The sequence below is a fragment of the Lissotriton helveticus genome, chromosome 5_1, assembly GCF_964261635.1.
Source record: "Lissotriton helveticus chromosome 5_1, aLisHel1.1, whole genome shotgun sequence".
Classification (NCBI taxonomy): domain Eukaryota; kingdom Metazoa; phylum Chordata; class Amphibia; order Caudata; family Salamandridae; genus Lissotriton; species Lissotriton helveticus.
In genome coordinates this window covers 1,651,703,803-1,651,716,167 of record NC_136065.1, presented here as the reverse complement: position 1 = coordinate 1,651,716,167, position 12,365 = coordinate 1,651,703,803, and positions in this window count along the sequence as shown.

Below are 12,365 nucleotides of genomic sequence, written 5' to 3'. Positions count from 1 at the left end.
GACATATCAAAAGAAGAGCGTCATCATATTAATGTTTCTAGTCAACATAAGAGTTGCACCATAGCAGCTTATGGTGCTTTATGCTCAGATTGTGCCTCCAATCTCACATTGATTTTTTAATTCTTTGCAGTTTAAAAAAACAATTCATGCTCAAAGTTAACTTTTATATGATGAAAACATTGTTGTCACGGGATAACCATATACTGAGGAGCTGCAAACAGTGGTGTATCAGCTACTTACAATACAATTTAACTGAAAGACTGAGAGAGCACAAATCTGAAAAAATGTATAAGTGCACCATATTTACAAACATGTAGTTAGTTAACATATGCCTTGCACCAGAGTGTCTTATATTCAGTAGTGAAATGTATAGAGTGTTTAAGTAGAGTAACAATAGTCATAACAGTGTGAGATTAATGTAGGAATGTTAGAATGAATATGAAAACCTCACGTTCTCATGTTAAAGGATTCATGTAAGAGTTAAGTGGAACTCTACAAACCAGTATATTGTGTAGGCCTCATGGCAATTCACAGAAAATCTAAACGTGCTGCTAAAATAATGTGAGATGGGGTTAACGTGGTTCTTCCAAATGTATTATCGAATAGTACTGAAATATATGCTTCATAGATGTGTTGCTTTTAGAAATGTGTTAGTTAAGAATACTGTTTAAATGCAAGTTAAATGTTTTAGAGTGCAGGGACCCACTTCATGTAAATCAAGTAGGCCTGAACTGATAGTGTCATCTCCTTTGATCTGACATGTGCTCGTTAGAGAAGGAGTCGAGGGGTGCCAAGTACTGAGAGCTACGTATGCTTTATAGCCTATAGATATGGTAAAGTCTGGAATTTGAGGCCCACTGCAGGACGAACTGTATGCAGGTGCGAGGGTCCTAATCAGTTAGAATGAAAGGGGCCTTGTTCAGTGGCGCTTGGCGCAAGCCTGTAGGAGTTTTCAGGAATTTCAGGAGGCACCGGCGCGTTGGAGAAGAAGCCTGGGAACCAAGGTCAACTTTAACGAGGGTCTTGAAGAGTACCATCATGGAGTTTACCGCGCAAAGATGTACCACGTGAGGGGCGTCCCAAGGGGCGTTCCTATCGGAAACGTGATTTGGTATTAGGGAAAGCGACCCGGGAGGAGAGCAGAGCAGATGATTTTGGGAGCCTAAGGAAGCGGATGGGTAGGCAGATAGACTGATCAGGAGAGACCCATTATCAGAGAAGAGACAAAGAGAAGTGTGTGCTCTTCTTAGGAAGTCACCACGGCTGACACCTAGAGGGGTAAAGATCTTGCTAAGTAGGGATGTCATTTAGAGTAGTGTAGGGACAGACTAACCTGAATTTTCTTTTCTGTAATGACTTTGAGGTTGCAACTTGTATCCATTTTGGCAACGCTCATGATATTCGAAATTGTACTCATTATTCTGTTTTGTAGACTCAGATTATTCAAAGAATTCATGTTCATAGTGATACCAGTTTACCTTCTGAATCTCATTTTAAGAAGTTTGTATCTTCAGTTATCTTTGGTTTTATATTAAATCTTTGAAACTTAATCCTGGTCAGTGGTCATTTAGAGTGGTGTAAGTTCTTAATTAAGTGACCTATTGTTAGATTGCCTTTTACTCAATGACAGGTACCAACGTTCCAGTCGACTTGGTTTGGGATCTGGTAAGGTAACTAGTAACCAGTAATCCCGCGTTAACAGTTGGTAGCAGTTAGGATGGTTATCTTCTTGAGGAAGGTAATCTAGAGAGGTTAGTTTACCCCAAGGCCCCTAGACATCGAGAGATGAGCAGCGGAAGAATCGTGCACCGAAGGTGCAGACGGTGCGAGAAAAGCAGCAGTATCGGAGGAGAGTGAGTATAAAAAGGGTCATGCGTGAACAGATTGCGGTGTTTTGTGTTGTATTTGTATCGTAATGTCTTGCGGAGTTGAATGCCTGTAGTGTGAATGAGAGAAGGTTGTGAGCGCGCGCAACCTGGTAAACTGGTTACCTGGTAAACGGGTGAACTGGTGAAATCTTAAGTTCAGGCCAGAGCTTAAGTGGTTTTGGGTGTATCGAACATCCAGAGTAGTTGTTGACCATAGTACGGAGGTCACGAGGTACCATTGACCGCCGTGGAACCGAGATAGGGGGAGTGTAAGAGGGAGCGTATGAGTAACGGACGCTGGTCGAAAGTTACTGTGTGTAAGTAACCTATCAGAGAAGGCGATTGTCTGGACGTAAACGGAAAGACATTTCGTCAAGTTAAGGTGACAACTACAGAAAAGACTGTGGGCGTACAGTCAAGAAAGGTGATCGCTTGGACGGAAGTAATCATTTTTCAGAGTATGAATGGGACGCATGCATGACCGAGGAGACGAGCTGAGAAAGGAGGGGAACTGCTGCGAAGGGGGACGGGTGACGTCGGCTAGAGCCGCGCTGTGATTGAGCGGTTGGTGTGACGTTAGCTGGAGCCGCGCTCTGGTTGGGCGGCTAGAGTGACGTCGGAGGAAAGCCGCGCACGGATAGGCCAGTTAGTGAGAACCGCGCTGAGATTGGTGGATTGTCATCAGGAAGTAAACAAACGCGGAGAAAAGAGAAATCATGAAGTGTTTTAAGTGTTTGAAAGGGATTTTTAAAAGAAAAAGAAGTGAACATTATTGCGGGGAAGAGGCTCCGCCGGAGGGTACACCAGCTCATTATATGGGAACGAATGTGGGGCTGCATACCATATTATGGATTGGGGCTTGGAATAAGCTTACGGAAGGGAATGAGGAAATGCAGTTCCCGAGGTATGGGACGTTTAAGTTAGAGGTGTTACATCGGTTGAAAGCAACCATGTCCTCATTGAAACCTTCACCTAGACCAACCCAGTTTGAAGCCCTTAATGCATGGATTAGGGCAGCGCACGACAGTAAGTTGAACAGGCGTCAACTAAGACTGACGCGATCGGTAAGAGCAGTGCGAGATTCTAAATGGGATGAGGAGGCAAAGCGGTGGAGGGTACAGGCTATTGAGGTGGAAAAAATGTATCCGATGAGGGAGGTGGTAGGAGGAGGAAACCTCATGGAAGAGGACGAAGAAAGTGAATCGGAAGACAACCTGATAAACAGGTTGTTGTTAGATAGACCACCTCCGAGAGTTGGGGAGATTGAAGATAGGGGACTCGGAAGGGAAGATGGGACTGTGATAGAGGGGTATACACCACTCCCAGTATCAGAATGGACGCCTATCAAAGGCGAGGAGACACCTTATAACAACAATGTACAGAGTGTAGTGGGAAGGTTTGTGGTGCAGAAAACGCCAACCACCGAAAGGGTCGAGTCTGTGGGGTTGCCAGATGCTCTCCAAGTGCCTGTCACCATAGGACCTATAGTATCGATCTATAACTCTGAGAGAGATAGAGAGGAAGAACAGAGGCAATTGGATAGAGAAAGGATTGAGATGGAAAGGAGGAACAATGTGACAAATGCATGGAAACAATTGCCAGGATCGGTAACATGGAACACCCCATTAGATACAACAGTAGGTCCCAATCCAGGACAGGGAGGTCCAAGAGGACCAATGGATCTAAGGGGACCGTGGCCAAAGTCCTATACGGAATTAAGAGCTGACTTGAGAGAATGGGATGGGTCCGCAGTAACTCAGAGTAACAGGTCAAGAACAGAACCAGAGTGGGTAAGCAGAGGTAGCGGGACTGTATCTCATTGTGGAGCTAGCGAAAGCAGTCAGGGCCGAGAAGGGCAAAGTCAGGAGAGCAGAGGAGTTACTTGTCCGATGAACGGGAGGGAACAGCAGGAGCAGAATGGTAGGAGCATGGAGTGTGAGGAGGTGTCTCGCCTCATGCAAACCGAGGGAGACCAAAGAACGCAAGAGTACAGGGATAAGTTTAGGTGCACTCATCACTCACATGCACCTGGGGAAAATGTACATCACTGGCAAAGAGGGAACAGTGAAAGGTCACGTCATACATCGAGTGATCGGAGGTCACAGGTGCATGAGGAAGAAAAAGGGAGTAACGGAAAATCTTACCAGGTATCCCGAGAAACTAGACAGGATGGGGAAAGCGGGGCTATGAGGCGCGAAGGAGTGTTTCATTATCCACCCCGAGAAGATGGGAAGGCGTGGGACCTGGAGAGGTGGGAGCGGGGGAGGACTCCTTTTAATTCACCAGTGCCTAGACGCAGGACTAGGAGCTGGGACGGGAAGGATGTGGAAGGAGCATCTGGAGCAGAGGTACTAAAGGCTGCGATAAAGGTCAAAAGGCTTGATGTCTCCAGCCTAAAATCCGATTTAGACGAGATTATAGAAGGGACGGTGCCTTTAGAAAGGATCGATTTGTACGAACAAGATCAGCTGCTGTTCATAGCGAAGGATATTACTAGGAAAGCTAGGGCGTTTCATGAGAAACTGACTAAGTTGGCAGACAGGTACACCGTAGATCTATCTAGGACAAGGGCACTGCAGAGTAACCACAGATTACAGTACTCGGACCAAGACTTAGATGAGAAGAGAACTACCGGATTAAAAACTCACATAAGAGAATTGATATCAGGAATAAGGGTGTGGAGAGAACTGGACAAATGGGAAGAGAGGTGGTCGAAAAAGGGCACTGCTAGGCGGAGTACCAGTGGGATGACCCCAGAGGGAAGTGTGATGCAGATGGAGGCATTCCCTTTGCGAGAAGTATCAAATGGAAATTATGTACATGTGCCCTGGAGTCGAGGAGACTTAGCTGCCTTTACCAACTCATTTCCGAAGTTGAGGGAAAATCCAGTAGAGTGGTATAAGCAGGTAGAAAGGTTCGTAAAGATCTCCAAAGTATTGTGGATTGATTTGAACACCTTGTTCGACATTGTGGTTCCAGGGGATTTGTGGGTAACGTAAGATTAGTGTCCAGTGGCCAAATGAAGAGCCCGAGAGGAATGCTAGAACTAATGGACCAGCGGACAGTGTAATGGAAAAGTACGAAAGAGTAATAGCCTGGTTAAAGGATAAAGTGCCTCCACAAGATATAGATTGGGTAAAAATAGACAGAACAAGGCAGGAGCCCAAGGAGACAGTCCACGAGTTTTATGAGAGGTTACTGAAAATATTCAAACAGTACAGTGGGCTAGATGTAATGGATCCCAAGGACATAGGGCAGTTTGTGTCAAAGTTCGTTTTGGGGCTGAGACCAGATATTTGTTTGATGATCCAAGAACATTTAATTTGTTGGCAAAACAAACCATTAGATGAGATCCTGCGTTATGCGAGATACTGTAGTGACGAGATAGATTCTAAAGCCAAGAATCTAAAGGAGAAATTGATGGTGGTGCAAATGCAGTCAGCCGGAAAAGGTGGACAGCAGAAGCAGGGGATGGGACGAAAGCCAAACGGTCAGAACAAGGACAATGAAGAAGGACAGAGACCTAGGGTAGACTTTGCCACTTTAAAGAAAACGACAAAGTGCCATTTATGTCACCAGGTGGGACATTGGCGACGCGAGTGTCCCTTTAACCCTGAAAATGGAGAACTAGAAGTCGAAGAGCAGGTTCAAGAAGTTCCAGCTCCAAAGGGGACAGTTACGGGAAGCAAGGGGACCAAAGGGGGGACTTCGGCTCCACGAGCCTAGTTCCCACAGCCACCGAAGATATCGACAGGGGGAAAGGTCTTCAAACAAATGCCTCTCTTTATCGAGGAAGAAAAGTGTTATTACATTGACCCACTGACAGGACAACGTGTGAGTAGTGAAGAGGACTGTACCCTCGGGGCAGTCCTAGAGGTGGATCAGAGAGGGCCGTTTGTTGAGGCAGAGGTGGCAGGGTGTCCTACAACGTTCTTAGTGGATACTGGGGCTACTCGATCAACTCTGAGATCAGCGGTGGTTCCAGGTTTGCCGATGTCAGGGGAAACGATTCAGGTGGTAGGAGTTGCAAACAAAAGAATGACTAGTCCCTTGACAGAACCGGTGTCTGTGAAAATAGGAAACCATATGAACGAGCATCAGTTTGTGGTTTGTGATTCGAGTCCTGTATGTCTGTTAGGAAGGGATTTGTTGTGTAAACTGAACTGCACAATATACTGCACCCCGCAAGGAGTGGAGGTACAGACTACAGACGATGATGCTACTTTCAAGGTGGCCAATTCAAAATCTTGTGTAGAACTATATCCTACTCTGACAGTGGAAGATCTTCCCCAAGACCTACGAGATGCAGTGGCATCAGAGGTATGGGATTTCACAGGAGAAGAAATAGGATTGATTAAAGGGGTAGAACCAGTAAAAACATTGGTAAAACCAAATGTTGAGTTTCCAAGAACGCCTCAATACAAATTGTCTCAAGAAACGATTGCAGGAATAAAACCTGTGATCGAGTCAATGATTCAACAGGGAATACTGAAAGAAATCGTGGGTAGTCCTTGTAACTCCCCGATTATGGGTTTACAGAAACCTAGCGGGAAATTCAGGATAGTGCAGGATTTACGAAAAATTAACAATATAGTTGTTTCATGTTGCCCCGTGGTACCGAATCCATCAGTGATACTGTTTCAAATACCATGTCAAGCAGAATGGTTCACAGTGATAGATCTTTGCCAGGCTTTCTTTTCAATCCCCTTGGATGAAGAGAGCAGGTATCTTTTCGCTTTTAAAATGGAAGATCGCGTTTTAACATGGTGTCGAATCCCACAAGGGTTCACAGATAGCCCATCCATCTTCAACCAGTTGTTGAAGAAGAATCTTGAAAATCTAGTGCTGCCGCAGAATTCGGTTCTGGTACAGTACATAGATGACCTACTTGTTGCGTCAGAGACTGAGGAAGCTTGTAAAGCAGATTCCATTGCCCTACTGAATCATTTAGCTGAAAACGGACATAAGGTATCTCCGAGCAAGTTGCAGTATTGTCTGACAGAAGTGCAGTATCTGGGACACCGGTTAGAAAAGGGAAAACGCAAGGTGTCCCCAGAGAGGATTGAGGCGATAATGAAGATGAACGCGCCTACCACACAGAGAGAAGTTAGAATGTTCCTAGGGATGGTGGGTTACTGCCGACAGTGGATAGTTAACTTTTCACTGAAAGCAAAGCCCTTACAGAAACTGACGCACAAGGAGGTGAGTGATCCGGTACCATGGGACGACGAATGCCTAGTGGCGTTCTTGCAGCTGAGAGACGATTTGTGTCGTGCTCCGGCCCTGGGAATGCCCGACTACGAGAAATCATTTTCACTCTATTGTTGTGAGAGGGAGGGATGTGCTTTGTCAGTCTTGGCACAGACCCACGGAAATGCCCGTAGACCAGTTGCATATTTTTCGGCTACATTAGATCCAGTAGCCGCAGCGTTGCCCGGATGTCTCAAATCCGTTGCTGCAACGGGTGTCAGCATTGAAAGAAGCGAGAGTATTGTGATGGGACATCCATTGGTGGTGTATGTACCGCATTCAGTTGAATTGTTAATGACCAGGACGAAGACGCAGCATCTGACCAATAGTAGGCTCACGCGCTACGAGCAACTTATCCTTGCTGCGGAGAACGTGACCCTCAGGAGATGCTCTGTCTTGAATCCTGCTACCTTGATGCCATTACCTACTGTAATAGAAGGCGAAGGATGTGAAGACCACGATTGCCTTGATGTGACTGAACTATGCACGAAACCCAGACCAGATATTGTGGATGAGCCATTGTCTGACCCTGATGAGATTTATTTTGTTGATGGCTCATGTTTAAGAGATGATACTGGTCGGTTGAGAGCAGCTTATGCTGTTTGTACCATTACTGGAGTTGTGGAAGCCGCTTGCCTGGAAGGAGTACATTCCGCACAGGTAGCTGAAATTATTGCCCTAACTCGGGCCTGCATAGCAGGAAACGGAAAGAAAGTCACCATATACACTGACAGTCAATATGGTTTCGGTGTGGTTCATGATTTCGGGCAGTTGTGGTCTCAGAGAGGTTACATGACTTCCTCTGGTTCGCCCATTCGAAATGGAGAATTTGTGCGATTGTTGTTAGAAGCATTACAAGGTCCAGTTGCCATTGCCATAGTAAAATGTGTAGCGCATACTAAGAATACAGATTTTGTGTCACAAGGCAACAGGTACGCTGATGAGGTCGCACGCTACTGTGCAGAACAAAATTATTCTTTCTCAAAAGTGGAAATTGATGGTACTGAAGAAAAGACAGAATTGAGCATGATGTTAGAGACCGTGGATACCTGGGAAGATTTAAGGGTAATGCAGGAGAACGCACCAGAAACTGAGAAAAAGGCATGGGAAACAGCAGGTTGTGTGCGAAGTGAAATGGATTTTTGGGTTTCAGCAGATGGGAGGGCTGTGTTACCTGAAGAATTAGCTAATCCCATGGCGAGAGAAATACATGGTCCAGTACACCTAGGAAGAGACGCTATGCTGAGAGTTTTTAGGCAGACTTTGTATTGCCCAAAATTCAGAATAGCAGCAGAATCAGTATGCAAACGATGTGTTACCTGCCAACAACTGAATGTAGGCAAACGAACACCAGTCACATTAAGTCACATTGGGAGGTCGGGGGGGCCTTTCAATAGAATGCAAATAGACTTTATTGAAATGCCAAGAGTCAACCGCCTTAGGTATGTGTTGGTGATTGTATGCGTATTTTCCAGATGGGTTGAAGCGTACCCTACACGTAGGTGCGATACACTCACAGTGGCTAAATTGTTGCTCAGGGAGTTGATACCGCGCTTCGGGGTGCCTGCCTCTCTGGAATCGGACAGAGGAAAACATTTTAACAGCGAAATAGTGAAGATGTTGTGCTCCACACTAAAGATTGATCAGAAACTGCATTGTAGTTATCGACCAGAAGCTTCAGGAATTGTGGAACAAGTGAACGGCACTTTGAAGAATAGATTGGCTAAAGTAGTGGCATCCACATCTTTGAGTTGGCCAGATGCTCTTCCTTTAGTGCTCATGAGTATGCGCAGCACTCCTGACAGGAGGACAGGCCTCTCCCCACACGAGATCCTGATGGGGAGGGCCATGAGACTTCCCACAGTTCCAACTGCCGCCCTATTGAATATTACAGATGATCTGATCTTGGATTATTGTAAAGGACTGTCTGACGCCATCCATTCTGTGTCCCTTCAGGTGCATGCGGCTGAAGTTCCAGCATCAAGGAATCTGTGTCATGATCTGAACCCAGGTGATTGGGTGTTGGTCAAGAAGCACGTCTGGAAGAACTGCCTAGATGTTCGCTGGCGTGGGCCCTTTCAGGTAATCCTGATCACGAACACCGCGGTGAAGTGCGGGGGGCTGCCAAATTGGATCCATGCATCCCATACTCGAAGAGTTCCAGCACCTCTAGAAGAAACAGCTTCAATCCCAGACGAAAGTCCTGAAGTGGAGGAAGAGTCACAAGAAGGGATCGGATTGGCTGAGGGAGTGTCGGAAGAAGTTGGGAACGCATCGGATCCAGACGAAGAGCGAAGACAGAACGGCAGTGAGACTGAGGACGCAACTGAAGGAGAGAGCAGTAGTGAATACGACTCAGACACAGATCAGTATCAGAGCGATCAAGAACTAAGTGAGAGGACGAGGAATAGGAGAATAAGGCTTGGAGCTGCCACTTGGCCGGAAAGGAGGAGGAGGCTAAGCTTAAGGTCAGCTCAGGAAGAAACGCTTGCTCCTATATCCGAAGACTCAGATCCAGAAGAAGATACCCAGGATCGAGCCGAGGAAGGTCTTAGAAGATCAAGGAGGGTGCGATTGCCTAGCAGAAGATACTCTACTCCCGATTGGACCTACCTCGTTGCAGATGTCCGGGGGACACAGAACCGGGAGGATCAGGGAAGTGAACCTGGTCAGAACTGACCCGATCATTACAGTGCAAATAAGATTCCTGCTGCCAGGAGCGGAGACCGAAAGGTTGCTGACACTCAACATCGTTTATCCTCCTCTCCTGAGCGGAATAAGAAAATTGATTTTAGAGACAGTTGAGTTCCCAGTTTGCTGTTCACGATATCCAATATTGGAGGGAACTCTTCTTCGTTTGGAAATGCTTGAGCGAGTAGTAGAAGTTCTTGGAATGCTCATTGTTGTGGATTAATACCTTATTGTAAATGTCTTCAAAGGGGCGCAGAACTGGGAAAGTGAAGAAAGTGATTTTGGTCAGAACAGACCCCTTTGTAACTGTGGATGTAGAACTGATAGTACCAGGAGTGGAAATTGAAAAAACGTTAAGTCTCAATTTCGTCCGTCCACTTGTCCAGAGCGAAATAAGGAGAATAATCCTAGAAACAGTTGACTTTCCATGTTGTTGTAAGAACTGCCCAGAATTTGAGGGAATACTTCTTCGTATGGATATTTATGAGGATGTGGTGTCCCTCCTTGAACAATACATAACTTCAGACGGATATAAGACTCTTGAAAAGAACTTGTAAACATTGCTGCAAGATAACCTAGCGCCGAGTGGAAGAAGAAAATGGTAGGGGTCCCCTTTTAGAGGACGGAGAAGGGCTAGGGTTGTCTATATTTTACAGGACTTTAAACTGGTTTGCGGAGTAAATTGTCAGCTTCCAAGTGTTCAAAAGAGAGACATTGTGTGAAAGAAAGACTTTGTTCGAAAAGAAGAAGAAGTTGACGTTGGAAGAACATCCAGAGCTACGCTGTTTGAGAACATGGAGGCCGGCAACCCGAACCGCAGGGCAAAATGCATAGTTGGCACACTGTTAGGAATAGTGATTTCTCTGATAATTTTAGTGGTCACTGTCTCATACATAGTGGGACACGAGAGGGATGCAACTGCAGTCAAAGAAGTCAAGGGAGTGTCAACACAAAGAACCACTACTGTAAATTATAAGGGAAACATCAATGATAAAGACAAAGCGTTGTTAGATGCAGAAATAAAAAGGTTACACACAGATGAGTCACAGGGAAATTTCAGGTCAAATGCTTATGCCAAATTACTTTATGAGTACATTGATGTCATGGAGGCGAAGAATTGCTACGTTTGTATGCAATTACCAGCCTCTGTGGATGAGGGTATCAGATACCATCATCTTCCATTGACATATGGAATCACATGCAGTTTGTTGTTGAGCATATTCTATGGACGAGAAGGATTCGAGTATTATTTCTCGAACTTCGACTCGACATTACCAGAGGTTCCAAATTACAAGCATTTAAACAAGTGGGACTATTACAAGAGTGAAGACAGATTACAGAAATGGTTTCTTCCATGGAGAACAATAGACACATCACATGCCCGAAGAAATAATCTGACTTTTCAAGTATCAGAAATTGAGAAGAAGTTTATAGGGCAGGTGGATACTCGATACAGAAGGCAGAATATTCAGAAAGCTTCAGGACAGTGGGAGACAGATTGGACCAAAGAGGAAAGGGAACACCAAAGGAAGGGTAGCAAAGGACCAATTGCTATAGACAAACAGAAAAGGGGGAAACTATGTATTCACAGAAGTTCCTCCTATTATGAAAATTTGTTCGTAGGGGAAGTCAGTTGTGAACATGCTTTCCAATTAGAGTATTACTCAAAAGATTTCCTGAAAGAGATGCAAGCCATACCAAATGTATATTTTGTGTGTGGAAGGAATGCCTATGTGAGGTTACCAGACAATTGGTACGGTTCGTGCTATTTAGCGATTGTCTTTCCCAAAATATACCATGCTGAGGATTTAGAGACAACAAAGAGAGGAAAACAAGCTAGGGGGAGAAGAGACCTTGCCGCTGAAGAAGTGGTTGGAGATGTATTTGGGGTGGTATTTCCCTTTTTTGGGATTAATATTGAATGACATTAAGATCAGGAGGCTAGCTACAGTCGTAGATAGGCTATCTGCCAGTACTGCTAGATCATTAATGCTGGTGGAGGGTGAGATGCAATCGATTAGGGCAATGGTTCTTCAGAACCGACTTGCTTTAGACGTTCTGTTAGCCAAAGAGGGAGGAGTCTGTAAGGCTTTGAAGGTCCAGGAATGCTGCACTTACATTCCGGACAATTCAAAACCTCTAGAGAAGTACATACGAAACATCACTGCAATTCACTATGAAATTGAGGATCTGGCAAAAGTGAATGTGTGGGAAAAGGTAGGTCAGGGAATGGGTAAAGTTGGAGGTTGGTTTGCCAACCTAGGAAAGGGTATCGTCTGGTACATACTGAAACCCATCATCATAATTGTGATTTGTGTAATCACTTTGTGGGGATTGGTGCGTCTGTATCAGTGGTATAGAGCAAATAGGTTGCAGAGATCTATGAGAGAACAGGAGAGAAAGTTGACAGCGATGCAGGATACTCAATATAGGAGTCTGAAGGCATTGGAGACAATGAAAAGAGGTGGTACTGCCACGACTTCACTTTGAGGGGTCCTACATTTTTGTGATGGTGTTTTGATGGTGATGACCCCTGAAGGTCATCAAAGGGGGGAT